Source organism: Neophocaena asiaeorientalis, unplaced genomic scaffold, assembly GCF_003031525.2.
Source record: "Neophocaena asiaeorientalis asiaeorientalis breed wild unplaced genomic scaffold, Neophocaena_asiaeorientalis_V1.1 scaffold177, whole genome shotgun sequence".
Classification (NCBI taxonomy): Eukaryota; Metazoa; Chordata; class Mammalia; order Artiodactyla; family Phocoenidae; genus Neophocaena; species Neophocaena asiaeorientalis.
Window position 1 is genome coordinate 5,248,609 of NW_020172779.1, and position 19,156 is coordinate 5,267,764.

At 43.4% G+C, this 19,156-nt stretch overlaps 1 non-coding gene and 1 pseudogene across 1 annotated transcript; one reads left to right on the forward strand and one right to left on the reverse strand.

Moving 5' to 3' along the window:
* The first annotated feature begins 6,213 nt into the window (after window positions 1-6,213).
* Window positions 6,214-17,617, forward strand: LOC112397158 (protein limb expression 1 homolog pseudogene; annotated as a pseudogene).
* On the reverse strand, window positions 12,792-12,864 carry TRNAA-CGC (transfer RNA alanine (anticodon CGC)). The gene has a single exon. It is a non-coding gene; the product is annotated as a tRNA-Ala (tRNA).
* Window positions 17,618-19,156: the final 1,539 nt, after the last annotated feature.

Below are 19,156 nucleotides of genomic sequence, written 5' to 3' on the forward strand. Positions count from 1 at the left end.
GGTCAGTGCACTCTAGTGGGGAAAGCTCTGGCCTGGGCGTTAAAACATTTGAATTCTAGTGTTGACTTTGCCATTAATCCCCCAGGTAAGTTTGACAAACTCTCTCACGTCTTTTATCGCAGCTTCAGGTTTGGTAAAATGAAGATAGACTTGGAGTTCTTCAGTTAGCAGAGAAAGAAATCAGATTTGGCAAAAATAGGGTAGCTCATAGAACTGAGACAAAAGCTTCAGGAAGGCCAGGAGCCAGATACTGTGGAGCTCTGGGCAGGGCTGATATTCAAACGATAAAACAAGATGGCGCAGGCAAATCGGAATGGATACTAGTAGCCACACAGAGACCTAGTGGCACTCAGCTGATACACAGTGTCTCAATCCATGCTGTGACAAAATTCCACAGTCTGGGTAGCTTATAAAGGACAGAAATATATTTCTCACAGTTCTGGAGGCTGCAGGTCCAAGCTCAGGTTGCCAGCATGGCGGAGGGCAGGCTCGCTTCCAGGTCCCGGACTTGCCATTGTAGTGAGAAAGGGCGAGGCATCTCTCTAGGCAAGAATGCTAATCCCATTCATGATAAGCGTTCCACCCTCAAGAGTTGCAAGCAACTCCCAAGGCCCCGCCTCCTAAAACTATCACCTTTGAGAGTCAGGATTTCAACATGTGACTTTTAGGGAGACACAAACATTCAGACCATAGCACAGGGGTTACCTCTTGAGCTGCTGTATCAGAGGGAAAGCTGGCGTAGTGATCCCAGGAAGGGGATGCTGGGGAGGACATACAGGGTGGTGGAGAGGCAGCTGTTTACCAACTGGCAGGGAGGTATTTCAATATTTTAACAGCCGGTACAGCTGTATTGGTGTGTTTCTGCAGGATGTCTAGATTTAAGGAGCTATTTATTGTTACTGCAGGCCTCACTGCTAGGATGAATCGAGATAAAAATTTAGCACTTTGTTCCTCCTCGTGTCCCACTGCGTTATACTCACATTTGAGGGAGAGAGTGTGTGGTTGGCCTAGTTGCGAGCTCCTGCCCACACTCGGCTAGAGGAGAACAGAGCACTCGGAACTGACAGCCCAGCCACAGCTGCATCCAATGGAGTGGAGGCACTTTCCTAAAATAAGTCAGGTCTTTGTTACTCTAAGGCGAGAATAACCTATTCGAGAACAAAGTATTTGACAGCTGGTATGGCAGGGACATCAATCAGTGAGAAGGTACATCAGCCCTTGACTAGGGGGCAGGATCCTGAAGTTTCTCTGATTTGTTGGGAGTTAACCTTTCGTTACCAGCTGTGCTGTGGCAAGATGAGGGCAAATACTAGGAGTCCCGGGGGTCAGCATGGAAGAGGGGGTGGGCACGTGGAGCCAGGAGCCTGGGCCGTGGTTATTGCTTATAGGTTATTGCTCATATTATCAGTATGAACCTTCTGTAACCAAAAGAAGGGGGAATGGATAGGCTGAGGAAAAATCATAGCTGTCTATTACAGAGGGGTTGGAGTAGAACTGCAAAGAGTTAATGGTTTGCTGCTGAGTGTATAAGGAAATGTGTGGTGGTATTTTTGGTTTTCACAATGGCTAGGAGATGGGGAGGGTGCTACTGGAATTTGGTGATGGAATCAGGAATAATAAATGTTCTACAATGTCTGGGACAGTCATGCCGACCTATCCAAAATGTCAAAGCAGCTCTGTTGAGACAGATTGCAAGAGTTATCCGTAAGGGGCTACTGAAGAGAGGAGAGCTGTATGCCTTGGGCAGAAGGGAGATAAAGTCCTAATTTGGGTGATATAGTTGCCATTTATTATTTAGTATGGATTAGGTCCATAAACACATTTGTCATTTAATCTGCATGACTATCCCCTGAGATATAATTAATTACTCCCTTCTTATACACAAGGAGTTAGGCTCGGAGAGGCAAAATAACTTCACCAGAGTGAGACCAGCAAGGGGCAGAGTCCCTTCAATTCAAGTTTGAGTTCAAAACCTTCCTGCAGGGTTTTAGGGGACAAGGAGGAGAGTGGCAACAGGGTGTGTATGGAGTCCTTCGAGAGAAAGAAAATCACATTCATGACACAAACTCAGGATGAAATCCTAGGAGGAGTTGTTGAGTCCTGGAATAAATTACTGTGGGAAGCTGGAATTTTTGGATATCTTTGAAAAGACCCCCTCTATTTAAAAATCCTTTCGGAGTTTTTTGTTTTTTGTTTTTTTTTATTTTTTTGATTGAGAGAGGAGACCATTAGAGGGGTCTTCTGGGCTTGTTTCTATGATTCAGTTCTCAGTATTCTTCTAAACTCCGAGGGCTGACCTTAAGATAAATGTTGAATAGACACTCCCTTGAAAGGCCTGGAAATTCACACACAACTGCAACTAAGTGAAAAACTAATTAAAACCAGCCATTCTGATTCAACATTAACTGAAATTTATCTACCTATGTTGAAAGTGAAATAAATGCAAGAAGTCAAAAGTTTAAAAGATGAAAGAAGGATGACTTAGAACTTTTAAAAATGACATTTTATATCATAACAAAATCAATATACATTATCGTATAAGATTTCTATGGAATAAATATTCTGCTATTCTATGGAATTTCTATGGAATAGAAATATGGAATTTCTATGGAATAAATAGAAATAGAAATATGGAAATAGAAATAGAAATATGGAATTTCTATGGAATAAATATTCTGTATGGATTTTTGCACGTATATCTCACATTTTAAAATCATCAGGGAATTCCTCATTTCCAATTATCTATAATTCCATCACAAGCACTTTTTCTCACCCTTTGCCTCAAACTTTATGCTAACACGCCACTACCTCCCCCAAGGGAATTACACGTAAAGCTAAGCTTACACTAGCCATCTATATCTTGTTAAAAATGAAGAACACAAGAGTAGATTTTATTAGTGAAAAAGGGGGGACAGAGTATGAAGGTAGTAGGCACTCGTTTGGGGGTGGGCAGAGGAAAGGAGATCTAACTAAAGTGGTAGTTTTCTCCAGCTATAAGTACTGAATTTCAGGAATTCTGGTCCCTCCGTATCAATCTAGGATGGATGGATAGCTTTCCAGTTCCCGCCCTATCGCGAACTCCCAGTCGCAGACACCAGGTGGCGCTCGCATGCTCGCAGCTCAGCGAATGGAACCCTCGGATTTAGACCCTGTCTGCTAAAAAGTCGCGCTGGCTGCCCGACCCGGGAGAATCACGTTCAGTGAAGCGCAGAAGCAAAACGGCGCCTAGCTCGGGCCCTGTCCCGTGGCAGACCTGAGGCGCGTTCGGAAAGCGACCGACAGACGCAGGGCGGCGATGGGAGCTGCAGAGGGCCTTTTGCACTCCAATTGCAGGACAAGCGGGGAAGTTCAGAGCGTAGACAAGGGGATGCGAATACCAGCAAATTCGGGGAAAGCATAGGACGTGGCTTGGGAAGGTTAGAATATCCGAAGGACCCCCTTGAAAGGGGGTGGATGGGTCACAGCCCCTCTTTCTGTATTCTGGGCTGAGCAGGGTGGTAGCAGGTTCGGGGACCTTTTAAGAGCACCGCCTGCCCTTTCTCTCTTCGCCATCACCAGCCTTTAACGGTGGTGAAATACCCTCTGCGGTTTTCCAAGGCGAGAGGGTATTTTCTCACAAAAGTGGCTTCTTTTTTTTTTTTTTTTTTTTTTTTTTTTTTGCGGTACGCGGGCCTCTCACTGTTGTGGCCTCTCCCGTTGCGGAGCACAGGCTCCGGACGCGCAGGCCCAGCGGCCATGGCTCACGGGCCCAGCCACTCCGCGGCATGTGGGATCTTCCCGGACCGGGGCACGAACCCGTGTCCCCTGCATCGGCAGGCGGACTCTCAACCACTGCGCCACCAAAAGTGGCTTCCTGCTAAACACTTAGTTTTTATACCTCCCAGCTCCCAACATTTGTGCGCACACAACAAGCTGGATTGTAAAGACGCCGCGGGAGGGGGTGGGAGGCTGTTCGTGAGGTTAAAAAACGAGTAACGATGATGACTTTACAAGGGGGCCCAGGGGATGACCGCGCAGGGCCGAGTCCCTGGAGACCTGGCGCGGGGCTCTGGCGCGCCTCGTGGGCTTCACAGCTCAAGCAGAGCCTCTCGGAGGGTGACCTGCATGTATCAGAACCACCAGGGTGTTTGATAAATGCAGAGTCCCTGGCCTCAGCCCAGACCTGTTGAAACAGGATCTCTGCGAGGGAGCATATGCAGTTTAAGAAGTCCTACCACCGGCCACAGCCGACATTCGTCCTTTTAAACACCAAAAATGTCTATTTCAGCATTCGCAGGTGATTCTCCTGCACATTAAAGTTTGAGCATATCTGCTTTGGCATTTTATAGCCCTCGTTCAGAAGAAGGAAGGGAGGAAGGGTACCCCGTTTTTTTTTGTCTTTTTTTGGTGGTATCTTAGTTCCCCGAACAGAGCTCGAACCCGCGCCCCCTGCAGTGGGAGCGCGGAGTCTTAACCACTGGACCGCCAGGGAAGTCCCAAGACAGGCTACCCCTTTATAGCGGGTACCAGCCGCCCGAGCGCGGGGTCCCTGACGAGGCTGGTCTTTGGGAATGGGGAAGCGGGCACACAGCACCTGCGTCCTCGAGGGCTCCAGACCTCGCAAAGCAGCCAGCCGCACGCTAGCCTCGGTGCGAGTGGAGGGGCAAAAGCCGCTCTTTCCCGTTCACCCGGCTGCGGCCCGCACCTGGGGCGGCCGCCAGGTCTGGGCTGGCGTGGCTGCGGCGCTGGGCGGGCTCGTCAGAGCATCTCTTGTGGGGCCGGGTTGGAGGAGAAGAGGAGGAGGGAAGCGGGGGTGCGTTAGGGGCTTAGGCCTGCCTCCCACCTCCCCCCCGCAGCCACCTTCCGCTCTATAATTGGCTGCCAGCGGGCCTTCCTTTCCTCTTATCTGATCCCGGGCGCCTAGCAGGAGGGAAGCCCTGGAGAGGAGGAGGCAGCTCTGAGCGGCCGGGAGTGGGGGCAGAAGCGGGTAGAGGAGAGGGAGAGAGGCTAATTGAAAGGGGCACGCGGCGGGAAGCGCGCGAGACCCGTGCGCCGCCAAGAACCAATTCGCGGCGGAACTTGGATCTTCCCTAGGCACGGAGAGGCCCCCTACCTGGGCTGGAATCTTCTCCTGAACAGGTCAGTTCCAATCTTTCTCTGCTCGTCTTTCGGGTCGGCTTTGCAAAGTCTATTCTTGAGGAAGGGAAAGTGGGAAGGGCGAGCCACCTGCAGACGCTGTGCAATTCCATGGACCTTCTCTTCACGGGCGCCTCGGATGGCCCGGGGACGTTTGAGGTGCGATGGGAAGGTGCACCGGGTGCCTCTTCGCAGGGGGTCACTGGGCAGCGAGATTGGTGGCACTGCGTGATGCAAATGCAGACAATAAAGATGCCCTGGGTTGCTCTCAGGAGCTTTCCCCCTTGTACTTGGGCCCTGTGAGTGCTCGGCGGGAAAGAGCGGGTGTCTCCACTTCGAGACAGTGGAGACTCCAGAATTTCCAAGTAGAAGGGGCTTCGTAAAGGCGACCATTCCGTTGAGAAAGGGGCTTAGGGATTGTTTTGGAGAGCTGTATATAAACAGAAAGCACGCTGTTTTTATTTAGATTGTATTAAGGGTCGCTTGGAAAAACAGCCGATGGAGATCATGGGGTACGCAACTCACCTAGATCCCCGTGGGTGACCCGCGCTGGGGACCAGGTGCTCGCGAAAAGAGGAGCAAGCAAACGTAGTGCCTCGATGCAGGATGTTAGCAGTAGTGATAGCTCTTCCACGTAGTGATAGCTCGTCCACGCCAGGAAACCCGGATGCTTCGCGCGTTTTACTTTGGTGTCTGGACCCAGGAAGTTGCAGCTTTCAGATGCACCACCACGCTGTGGTGCTGGAGGGTCTTCTCTGCCCTGGCTTTTCCCACCCGCCGCTTTTATCCCTCGGAACTGCTGGCGGCTTCAAGCGCTCTAGTACGCAGCGCCGAGGCGGAGGTGCATCTGGCCGAGCTTGACTTTAGCGTGCACCGCGCACAGTCAAGACAGGGTTAGGGCCCGGCCAAGAGGAGCCGGCGTTGTGCCACTGGAGTGGCCTTAGTCCTAAGCAAGGGTCTGAACGCTGCCTGCAGGTCCAGGACACGGGCACTCTGATTCAGGAGCTGGGTTCTTGAGTCCTCTGTGGGAGGCTCCGCCCTGTGGCACGCGAAGCTCAGGATTGACCCGGGGTCGCGCATTGTGCTTAGGCTTTCGGCATGTCCTTAGGGCAACTGTGCAAATGGAGCTTGCGTGCAGCTCTCGCAGCGGCCTATATCTGCCTCTCCCCCCTCCCCCCCCGAAAACGACTTCTGGAGCTACAGCTGAGAGCCTCATTCCCTCTGGACGTTTTGGAGAGTCAGCTGCCTGCAGCAGTAGAAGGGGGTGGAAGGGAGCAGAAACAAAGAAATATGCGGATAAGACGTTGGTGACTCTGTGGGGAGCAGAAATGAGAAAGAGTTTTCTTGAAACTCCCCTCTTAAAGGCTCTGGGGCTCCTCAGCTACAGAGAGTCAAGGGGGGCCCTTTCTGGTTGCAGCATGTGATAAAGAGGCCCTGCTCGCATCCAGCAAACCGGCTTAAGCTGGATGCAGTGGGGACAGCTGGTGGTGTATTTCTGACAAGGTGGTCCAGTTCTGCCCACAGAGAACTCACTGGTAAATGTAAAATGAGTGAATGAATTAATGCATGGATAGCATTTGGATTTTGAGTTGTTTCAAAAGAGCAACTTGGATGGATTTCCTTTGAACCTGGTCCCAAGGGTGTGGTTACTGTAAGATAGACTTCAGGATAGGATTTTTTTGAAGAAACAGCTTTATTGAGATATAATCGCACACGTCTGCAATTCGGTGGTTTTTTAGTATATTCACGGAGTTGTGCAATCATCACCACAATCAATTTTAGAAGATTTTTATCACTCCAAAAAAAAATATTCTGTACCTATTAGCGGAAACTCCCCATTTCTTCCCAACCTCGCCCCCCCAACACCCTTGGCAACCACTCATCTACTTTCTGCTGACATTTCATGTAAATGGAAGCATACAATATATGTGTGGTCCTTTGTGACTGGCTTCTTTCACCCAGTAAAATGTTTTCAAGGTTTATCCATTATGCGCAGGATACTCTCACTGAGCATTGGGCCTCGCCTCCTTCTGCCTGGGGAGCCCTGAGCCAGGACAGACCTGAACCTCCACTACATCCCTGACCTCCTGGGGGTCCCTTTGAAAGGACAAGAACCACACTGGTGAGGGCTCTCAGTAATTCCCTGGGAAGGATTCCTTGGAACCCATCAGGATTCCTGGAGCAGTTTTGGGCAGGTCCCAGGCTTTGGGATTGATGGGAGGAGTCCTTTGGCATTTTTCCTGCTGCTAATGGTCCAGCTGTGGATTTCAGAGAACTCTGGGCCTTCCGTGAAAGTCTTGGCTTTTGGAATCAGCCAGGGCTGGCCTTAAAGAAAGGGCTGAGCAAATTCGTATGATTTGAGGGGCACTGGAACAAGCCCCAGCCCAGCAAAAAAGGGCTCATTGGGGTACACTCCCTTTGACTCTTAAATACTTCCTAGTGTCAGCTAGTAAAACACAAAGATCTTTTGCCTGTCTTAAGCTGAGAGTCTTTGCAATTATGTGACTCTAGAGCCACATTTGCTGTCGTTTTAATCCAAACTCAGCCAAACGACTGCTGTTTTCCAGGCCAGTCGAGTATAACCCAAGGTTCCTTTAAAGGATAAGGGCCTTCCTGAATTGCTGCAGGCTGAGGTGGTGGTGTTTGAGCACCACTGAGCTAACAAATTACCTGGGATTATGACAATTTGTAGAGAACAGATGATAAATGACCAAGGGGAACAGCGGGACGGATGGGATGGGGGAGGGGAGAAGAGGAACGTTTAAGGGAAAGGGACAAAAACAAACTTCCTCTTTGACAGATTTGCCCCCTGATAGTGCTGGATGGCAAGAAAACAGTCTCCTCTTGTTTCTCCTCCTCTTTGGTAACTAACTAAATAAAAAGCGGCAGGGCCCCAGTTACTCTTCTATATAGAACAAGCCTTGTGAAGACCAAGCCTTATCCTGTTCTAGTGGGGAGATGGGTGTGTGTAGTCGAGGAAGTGCTGGCATGTGTTTCGAGTCCCTGTTGGGTACCTGCCCTTTTCTTTTTCAGAAACACGTTTAAGCCCCCCAGTTACTTGTGGAAGTAAATATTCTCCTTCTTTTAGACGTAAGATCACTGAGCTTCGGGGATATAAACTACCTCGCCTGGGGTTGCAAAGCCAGCAAGTGCCAGATACATGATTAAGAAAAGTCTGTATGAGAGTTGAACCCAGACCCCATTGCTCCATCAGCTTCTTTGGTGGGGAAGGGTGAAGTGACGCTTCACTTCAAGGGTGTGTGACTGTAAATGGATGACATCAACTGAGGCCATACAAGTCTGGGAGCTGAAACAGAGGCTGGAAGGCAGGGAGGTGTGGGTGAAATCTACACTTGCTTGTTCTGTGCCCCTGCCCAAGTTCCTTAACCTCTCTGGGCTTCAGTTTTCTCTTCTAGAAAACAGAGATAACATAGCCACCCTATGTTTTAAGGCCTAAAATGATTTAGTACAGAGTCGGGAAGACAAAACTGGTTTCTCTTGTCTCCTGCTTCTTTTTCCTTCTTTCTACCTTTTTTTTTCTCTTCTTCCCACGTTTCCTCTTCTCTCTTTCTCTGGCTCCACTTTTTGAGGGGATTGTGACTAGAAAGGCACAGGAAATTCTCAGGAAATTCTGAGAACTGATTGTCTGTTTAAGTTGGGGCTTAGAGTCTAGACTCCACATTTCTTCAAGGTAATTTTTTAAAATTTAATTTAATTTTTAATTTATACTTCAGGGTAATTTTTTTAAATCAATGCTCTCAAAGAACTTTTCTGCCAGTGGGCCTTTGTTGGAGCTCACCGGCAAGGGTCCCTAACTTTTAATTTTAGGGAACAGTGTTTAGTCTTTTTCCTACCAGAGATAACCTGGGTTGTTTATGAAAATTGATCCAGAGGGAGGCCAGGCTTGGCTGAGTTCTTCTGAGTTTCATAGGTGGTGTCTATAACTAGAGGTACTCAGGGGATCTTTTACTGGATAAAGATTTCCTCCTCAATGGCTTTCTGTCTGCTTTTGAAAAGGGGAGCACACTGAATCGATATCAAAAAATGATGTTCTACTGTAGGTTTAGAATGGAAAATAAAGATTACTACTGGAGGAAGCACAGAAGGAGCATCTGGCCCATACTTGGAAGATCAGGGAAGCCTTCCTAAAGGATGAGATGTCTATGCTGAGATGTGCAGCTGCCCTTTATGCTGCTTGTAGATAGAGTTTAGTTAAAAGCAACTCTCATTTCTTTGACCAAGAAGCTATGTCAGTCCTTAAAAAAAAAAATGCCGGGTAATGGAACATTCCTGAGTCAAGGAGAGTCTCCAGTTTGCCATACTTTTGGAGTGGCTCTGCCTTCTGTCATGTAGGACTTACAGCAACCTAGTTTAAGACTGAACAGCTACATTTCTGAGGGTGATCTGCAGACGTATCCCTTGCATTTGAGCCATTCACTGGGCTGCTATGATCCTACATGGGGTCTTTCTGTGAACTAGAAAAAGGTACCTCTGGGCAGACCCATGCTACTGGGAGAAGAAAACAGTATCCTTTCCTCTGGAAAACAGTTTTGCATACAAGTTGGAGAGAGTGTCTGCTAATTTCAAGCATCACTTGCCCTAGGCCAACTGCAAATGGTACAGCGCGTCAACTGTGAACTGTACACGTCAGCCCTGGTCATTCAATCACTGATCATTAAATCGATCAGTATTTATTGATTGACTATCATGCACTTTGAACTTTTTTGATTATGGGTTAAACTGCCCATCTAGATGTATTATGTTACCCAAGACTCAGAAAGTAAAGTTACTGGGGCCATGAAGTTAGCTGGAGAGTTACGATGCGATAAGAGGCCAATGCAGTCTGTTGGAGATTGATCACTCTTTCTAAAGATTTTTCAATTTTATTAATATTTTAAAGAAGCAAATTTTGGCCTTGTTAATTTTTACTAATATTTATTTTATGTATTTTTGGGTTCTATGCTTATCTTTATTAATCCCTTTTCCAACTTAATTAGGATGTTAATTTGTTCTTCTTTTTTTGGCTTCTTTAAGTGGAAAATTAGATCATTGATTTTTAAATGCCTTCTTTTTTATGTAAATATTTCTCTCTAATCCTTTAGCTGCATCCCACAAATTTTCATGTGCTATTTTTTAATATTTTTTCCCTTCCAACTATTTTAAACATTTGCTTTGTGATTTCTCCTTTTACTCATGGATTAAATAGAAGCATCCTGTTTAATTTCCAAATATTTTTAATTTGTAAAGATGTTTTATTATGATTGATATCTAATTTAATTCTGTTGTTGTCAGAAAACATACTCTGCAAACTTTGAGTCTTTTGGAATTTATTGTCTCATTTTAGGATGCAGAATATGGCCGATTTCCTAAGAAATTTTTTAAAAAAAGAATATTCTGCAGTTTTTGGATGTAGTGTTCAATAAATAACGATTACTAGCTGATAGAGTGGTTCACATCTTCTATATCCTTACTGTTATTTTGTCTAGTTGTTCAATCAGTTCCTGAGGGGATTGTTAACATCTCTAACTTTGCTTATTATTTCTTTCTTTGGTTCTATCACTTTTGCTTTGTGTATTTTGAAACTCTATTATTAAGCACGTATTCGTTTATGATTGTTAACTTTTCTTGATTAATTGACCCTTTATTCTGAATTGTCCAGGACTTGAGGGATATTTTTTTTCTTTTTTTAAATATTTATTTATTTACTTATTTATTTAGGCTGCGCCAGGTCTTAGTTGCAGCACATGGGATTTTCATTGCCAGGTGTGGGATCTTTTAGTTGCGGCATGCGGGATCTTTTAGTTGTGGCCTGCAGGCTTCCTAGTTGCGGCATGTGGGCTTCTTTGCAGGCTTCTTAGTTACAGCATGTGGTCTCTTAGTTGCGGTATGCATGTGGGATCTAGTTTCCCAACCAGGGATTGAACCCCGGGCTCTCTGCATTGGGAACACGGAGTCTTAGGCACTGGACCACCAGGGAAGTCCCGAGGGGCGTTTTTATGCAGAGTTGATTCCCCCTACTTGCGGCTCACTCTTTTCTGACGCACCCCTTCTCAATTTCCAGTCTCTGGCATTCCTGAACTCTTCTACCCTTTGACACTTTATGCTAATAAGATTGTGGCTTTCCACTTGATTTCTAATCACAATGCCATGCACAGTGGGGAGTTTGCGCAGGGGGAAAGAAAAGGCTAGTCACCAAGCTAATAGTAACACAACTAGGTCTTTATTTCTAAATTAGAGTTGTTTTCTCCTGTGTCCTGATGCTAACAGAGAAAAGTGATAACCACTGACTTCCTCTAGGGCTTGTTTTTAAATAGACCTCATTAACTAATCCTGAAAACCCTTTTGGTTATTCTGGGTGTAAGGAGGGTGGTATTTTCACTACAGAGATGAAATAAGGAATACTAAACATGTCAACACACTGGGCTAAGATGTTAGCCCTGTTTTTAGTCTTTGTTTTCTTATCTGTAAATACGTATGACCTAGATCATCAATTCACTGTAAAATTCTCCTATAAAAGTGATATCAAAATATCAATAATGTTGGGCTTCCCTGGTGGCGCAGTGTTTGAGAGTCCGCCTGCCGATGCAGGGGACACGGGTTCGTGCCCTGGTCCGGGAAGATCCCACACGCCGCGGAGCGGCTGGGCCTGTGAGCCATGGCCGCTGAGCCTGCGCATCCAGAGCCTGTGCTCCACAACGGGAGAGGCCACGTCAGTGAGAGGCTCACGTACCACAAAAAAAAAAAAAAAAAAAGAAAAAAAATATTAATAATGTAGAGTCCAGAAAGAGTTCAGATTTAAAGGTCATTTTGTCCAGTTCCCCTGCCCACAAACCCAGGAATCTCTTCTATAACACCTCTCATGGGTAAAACTTAGCCAGCTTCTGCCTCAGAACTTCTAATAAAAGTGAAGAAAGCATTCTAGTTGTTAGAGAATTTTTATATCCAAATCCGCATCTCTGTGGCTCGGTCCATTGATTCGAGTACTATTTGCAGAAACTGCACAGAATAATCTTGTTTTATCTTCTATGTTAAAGCCCTTCAGATATTTGGAGACATCCATTATGTGCCTCCGATTCTTATTTTTCCTAGGTTTAAATCATGCTTAATCATTCCCATTTCTTTCAAATCTTCTTTACATGGGCTTGTCAATTAAAACTGCTAAGTCTTCTTTTTAGTCAATGAATTGCTCTTAAGTCAAATCTTCCAGATCTTCAGATGGTTGATTATTTTGAACCTGTATAGAGCTGTCATCTGGAAAATGATAAAAAATGGATAGGAATGTAATTAGAAAAGTTTAAAGTAGTTCACCCGTGCAAATAATTGTGCCTCTGTCATTATTTGGATCTTCTGTTTTTGCCTAAACCTTTATGCCAAGTTAGTCCCACAACCTTCATTAGATGGAGGAGATAAAGAGTTCTTTTTTTTTTTTTAGTATTTATTTTGGTTGCACTGGGTCTTAGTTATGGCACGTGGGATCTTCGTCGCGGCATGTTTAGTTGCGGCATGCAGGATCTTTTAGTTGTAGCATGCGGACTCTTACTTGTGACCTGTGGACTCTTAGTTGTGGCATGCGGACTCTTGGTTGTAGCATGCGGACTCAATTGTGGCATGTGGACTTAGTTGCAGCATGTGGACTCTTAGTTGTGGCATGCGGACTTCTTAGCTGTGGGATCTAGTTCCCCGACCAGGGATCGAACCTGGGCCCCCTGCATTGCGAGTGCGGAATCTTACCCACTGGACCACCAGAGAAGTCCTGATAAAGACTTCTTGAGTCTTTTCCTCCTTTAGTATCTACCCAAGTAGTAAATTCATTGATGATTATCAGTCCCTTTTCCTTTGTGTCCTTTCAACCTGTTCCTAACATGTTACTAGTTAGAACTTTTTGAGAGCTTCCTGAGTTTCTAAGTACATTATTTACATTATCACAATCATCCTATAAGGCAGATGTTCACTTGCACATTTTACTGATAAAGAAATCAAGTCATGGAGTGGTTAAACTAGTTAGTCAAGGACCCCTAGCAAATTATTGGCAGATCTGTCTTCCTAGCTCCCAGTTTTCTATTCATACCTCCAGTTCGTGCTAACTCTTTGTTCTATTTCATACTTATTGCATTTAGCTTGGCAATATATTTGCTTGCAGTCAACTGTAAGTGAGTTGACTGAAGGCAGGGATCATATAGTGTGAAATTTTGTATCTCCCTTAGAGTAGAGAGCTTTGGTTACATAGTAGGGCTCTCATTAGTGATTGCTGGAATGAAGATTGTTGGAATGAAGATTCTGATATTACAAATAACAGTCTCTCTCAGGGCCTGGTGTGCCAGTTGGCTGGCAACAATTTTGTTTAAGTTTATGGTTTTTTGTATGTCAGCACTGACTGAGTAGAACATTATCCAAGGTTTGGGTATATATGTGTGTAAGTCTGTGTGTGTATGTGTGTGTGTTTATATGAGTAGTTTACAAAAACTTTAGGATAAATATTTTAAGGGATTTTGATAAAACTGGCTTGCACAAGGGGCTTTGCTCCTTGTTAAATTTAGTTGTATAAATGCAATTAAATAAAACAAACATATGAAGTAGAGGAAGGGTCAATTAGTCCTAATGGGGATAGTTTTAAGTTACTGATTACATAATCTCATGACAGTGTTCTGAGAAAACTTGTACTAAAGATTATCAACTTTCCTCAAATTGGGTTTATACCTTCTGAACTTAGAGCTAGATAGCCACTTCTAACATGATGTTTTTAAACCAAAAAAAAAAAAATTAAGGCAGAGTTATTTGTTTTGTGCAAGGTTTTAGGCAAAGTTTCAACAAATTAGGCTTTGATATTTTGGTAAGTGTTAAAATACCTTATGGCACTTTAATAGGAACTGGGATTTTTTCTAGCCTCTATTTTACTGTCCAAAAAAGAGACTTGGCAGAAAACCTTGGGAAAATGAAAACTCCACTTCTCCCAATATGGTATTACTCATCCTAATTTAAAATAAACACAACAAAAAAGGAAGAATTTAAAGATAAGCTAGGGCTACAGTTTTTTTTCCATATAAATAATACACAGTTTTCAAAAAAAGTTGCCAAGATTAGGGTAGCACTAATTCATCGGTTTATTTATTTATTTAAATTGTGTGAAATGCAGATTAACTTCTAATGTGGTGTGTTAAGTATTGCTTCAAAACACCTGGACACAGGAACTGCAGTGTTTTGATGAGAAAGAGAAAGACTATTGGACTGTGGCTTGTAAAAGGACTTGCTCTACTATGTTAACATAGTATCGTGTGATATCTGATAAAAGTCCCTGATCTTAAAGGGCATGCCAAAAAGACAAATTGTTTCCTTACCTCTCCCTCCCTTTGCCCTGTTCTGGATGAAACCTGTGGTTATGTTTGGGGAACAAAATCTTAGAAAGAATATTTCGTTTGAGTTGATTCTACTTCTGTGGTTTTCTTTGGGTATCACAGTCTTGATCATGATAGGGCTGACGCCTACTCCCCTATCTTTTCAAATCCCTTGTATTCAAGCCTCTGTATACGAAAGAGCAAAAGAGTGATTTCACATTCCTTTGGATAACCCACCTGATCTTGTTCTACTTGGCTAGGTGGGGTTAGGGTTCTCTAGATGCCTCAGGGCCTTTCCCCCTGTATTTTATCTAAATTCACTCTCCATTTGTCCCATTTCTTCTGTGCTCTGACAAATAGTTGGTTTATTAATCTGTAATAAGTTAATAATAAATTCATCCAGACTAAAATGCCATGTATATTACATATAAAACAGTCACTCAATGTGTTACCTATTCCATTGAATTTTAAGGGGCTTCTAGTATGTGAAAGTCTTAATTTAAGAAAATATTCTTTAGTAATTAGCATTTTGGAAGTATGGTAGGCTGGTTGGGGGAGATGTTTTTTGGATCCCTAAATACAAATGAATACATTCTTTAATTTTTTTATAGGATCTTAACTTGATTATTTCTATGATTATCAAAGCATGTGGATCTTCCTTTAATTGGCAATACAAAAGAATTGTACACTAGACTGTCACTGGATATTATAAAAAGTGGTTGCCAAAAAAATTTTTTTATGAATGATTGCTTGAAGGCATATAATTAATTTATTCCTCCGGATATACTGTATCACTCTGGAATAAAACCAGAATAAGTTTAAGTGCATGAATCATATTGAACCATATTGTTTTGAAGATTCATAGAATTATGCTTTGCTACATTCACTGAAATAACTCTTGGGTTAAAAAGGAAATTAAAGTTTGTATGTTGCTGCCAAAGCATATTCAGAGAAAAATTATGGCCTCAAATAAAGAATATTACATTAATTAAGGATTAAATAAACAAAAAGAACAACAAAAATTAAAAACATAAGAGCAGGACTTCCCTGGTAGTCCAGTGGGTAAGACTACACTCCCAATACAGGGGGCCCGAGTTCCATCCCACGTTAGGGAACTAGATTCCACATGCATGACGCAACTAAGAGTCCACATGCTGCAACTGTGAGCCTGCGTGCCACAACAAAGACCCGGCGCAGCCAAAATAAATAAATAAATAAAATAAATATTTTTTAAAAAGCAGAAAAGCAAAGATAAATACAGAACTAAATAAATTAGAAATCAAAAAATAATATTGGCAAATAAAAAACCTATTCTCAAAATAATTACAATCTGGACAAATATATATATATAGCTTATCTATTTTGGAGAGAAAAGAGAAAGTCAGAAACACATCACTTTAATACTGATAATGGAGCTATAACAAGAAAAGATAGGTTGTAATTTGAGAGATCACACAACTCTGTGCTAATCAATCTGAAAATCAAAATTAAAAGAATAAGTTTAAGGGAAAATATCCAAACTAGAACCAAGAAGTAAAAAAGCTAAGTAGGTTTATGAATAAGACAAAATATATTTTTAAAGCTGTGTAGGAATTAGCTTCAGAAAGGGAATAGGCCCATATGATTTTCTCACTCAAATTATTCATAGGCTTTCATAGAGTAGATCATTCTCATGCTACTTAAACTATTACGGGGCTTCCCTGGTGGCACAGTGGTTGAGAGTCTGCCTGCCGATGCAGGGGACACGGGTTCGTGCCCCGGTCCGGGAAGATCCCACATGCTGTGGAGCGGCTGGGCCCGTGAGCCATGGCCGCTGAGCCTGCGCGTCCGGAGCCTGTGCTCCACAACGGGAGAGGCCACAGCAGTGAGAGGCCCGCGTACCACACAAAAAAACAAAAAAACCCAAAACAAAACTATTACGGCACAATGAAAAAATGGAAACCTTTCTAACTTTTTTTTATGAAGCTAGAATAATCTTGACACCAAACCTTTTAAGAAAAGAAAACTCTTAGTCGATTTTGGTTATTAACATAGATCCAAAAAAGCAGCTATACAAAGTCGACATGATATAAAAACAATAATATGCAGAAACAACAAAGATCAGTTAGCCTGGGAGGAGGGTGCCCTGAGGAGTCTTTAGACTCTGGAAAATGTCTGATTGGCAGATGTTAAAGGGATTCTTTGGTAATCCAATGCGTCCATGAGCTGCACAGACTCAGTCCAGGACTGCAAGAATTCAAGCCTGGGAGCGCTCTGCAGAAGGCTTACATTGCAGACTGAAGGTGGACATAACCTTGGAATCCCTCAGACACTACAGTGCTCAGCTCTTGCCTCAGAGAGATCTGGCTCTCATCTGTGAAGACTTCAGTATTGTCTCAGTGTTACAGGAACTTTGGAAAAGCAAGCAGCAGCACAGGGTGGCACTCCCAAGTAGAGCAGTGCTCTACAGGTCCATGTCGTCCCTTAGACCTTCCTTTGTGAGTAATGTGACCCTCCCAGGGGGACACTGTTTTGGCAATTTTCAGTGCTGCTTAGGTAGAGCTGAGGCCTGATGGGATGCTGCTGAAGTTGTCCCAGTCAACTCCTTCTTCAGTGAGCTGCCCTTTAGAAGGATCACACCAAAGAATTCTTTATGGAAAGTATTCAGGAAACAGTTGCGGCCTCAGAGGCACACTAGATGCGCCGATGACTCCAGCATCTGCATCAAAGCCTGTGACACCATGTTAGTTAAACACTGGGACGACCATGTTTATTTCAAGAGCTGATGACCATTTTCCAACTATTGCACTGGAAAGGAAGCCGAAAAGCCCTTTGTGAAACAAAGCATTCCTGACAGGAAGTCATCTTCTATTTCCAGTATTCCCTGGACGAAAGATGAACAGCCACATGGTCTGGACTGGATCATGAAGGAGCAAGGGTCCTTGAAAAAGGAATCCTCTCTCAAGAGCAATTAATGTCTTTGGGGGAGTTAGAGGAAGCCAAGAAAGCAGGATAACTATGATTTTATGTAGAAAAGAAAGAAATCGCTGTCTTAGCCTTGACTGAGATCGACAGTGGCCTTCACACTTCCTCACCCAGAGATGATCAGGCTGAGCCTCAGAGCCCTGTGTGGTATCGCTAGCAAGGCCAGGCCCCAGGTGCCCCCAAGGATGGCAGAGACCAGATCCTAACATGTGGAAGCTCATGAAGTAGGTCATCAGATGTTTTAGCATCTATAGCTGCTACCTGAAGGCTGCACGAATCCTCCTACTGCTGCTAAAATCCTCCTATTTTATTCACAGAATCTGAGAATAGTAGGACTCACTCTTATAGGACCCAGTACTCACTCAGTTCAGTTTTCTAACTAAACTCTTCAAACTGAAAGGATGGAAGCAGGATTGTTTGAAAAATATTTCCTAAGACTGGCTCCAGCCTAAAGTCTGGCTGACATGTGCTTCACTAGATTACATATGTTGTTTCAAAGAATGTGCCAGTGTAGCATCTCTCAAAAGAACAGCAGCCAGGATTGGGAAGAAGTGACATGATGGCAATTTAAAAAATACTTGGATTAAATAAGCAATATTGATTGCTTTAAAAAACATGCAAGGGTCAGAGTCTCCTCCCAAGCTTTGGAAACTAAAAGATAGCTCCACTAGATATAATCCAAAGCTACAGAAGGGGTTTTATCTGGGTCTATCAAAGTTCTTGAAGAGGTAATAGTATGAAAATACTAGATAAACTTAATGTGGCATACAATATCACTGTAATAATAATTGTTTAAAACCCATACTCTTCCATTTGGGGATAAATGTCACCTAGAATAGTACTTACTCTTGTTTCTCGAGAAGAATTAATATCCAATTTTTGAGTCCTGCAATCAATTATATTCATTTTTAATTTGCAAATAGGTAACTTGAATTCATTTACTTTTATTTTCTGCCACCACAGACATATATCTATAACAGAGAAAATCATAGGTATTTTAAAGTTTAAAACATTTGAAAAATCATTAGCATTTAACAAAGAGTGCTTGCGTTTGGGTAGTTCCTTAGGAGTTAGAGAGAAGGACTCTTTTGCTCTGTTACTGTCTTTGTTATTTCAAACAATTCTGCTTCCATCCTTTCAGTTTGAAGAGTTTAATTAGACCATAAGCAACCAGTAGCTCAAATGTTACAGAATCTTCTTGAAAGAAATAATATGACTCTGTCATCTATTTGAAAATGGCTTGGCTGAAAACCAAAACCATTATAATTACATTAAAGTTAAGAAAAACCCACAGTAATTTCCATGAACAGGCAGGATTTATTTCTGTGTTTCAAGGATACATTAATACTAGACACTACCAAAGTAATGAATTACACTAAGAGGTATAGATGAAAAACGTGAACATCTCCATAGATGAAACAGCAAAAAGGCAAGATTCAGCATTCATTCCTGGTTGAAAAAAAATGCCCAGTAAAAAGTCAAGAATTTATTTTTTAACAGAAAGAGACAATATATCTCAATCTAACTACTAGCAATATACTTAATGATGAAATATTTGAGGCATTCCTTGTAAAATAATGGTTTTAAAACTCCTGGCCTATATAATTAAACACACAAACACACACACACACACACACACACACACACACACACACACGGTGGTTGCAATTGTCAACCTGGAAAATGCAAGAGATTAAATTGAAAAAATATAGAGTAAGAGTTCAGAATGGTGGCCTACTATAAAA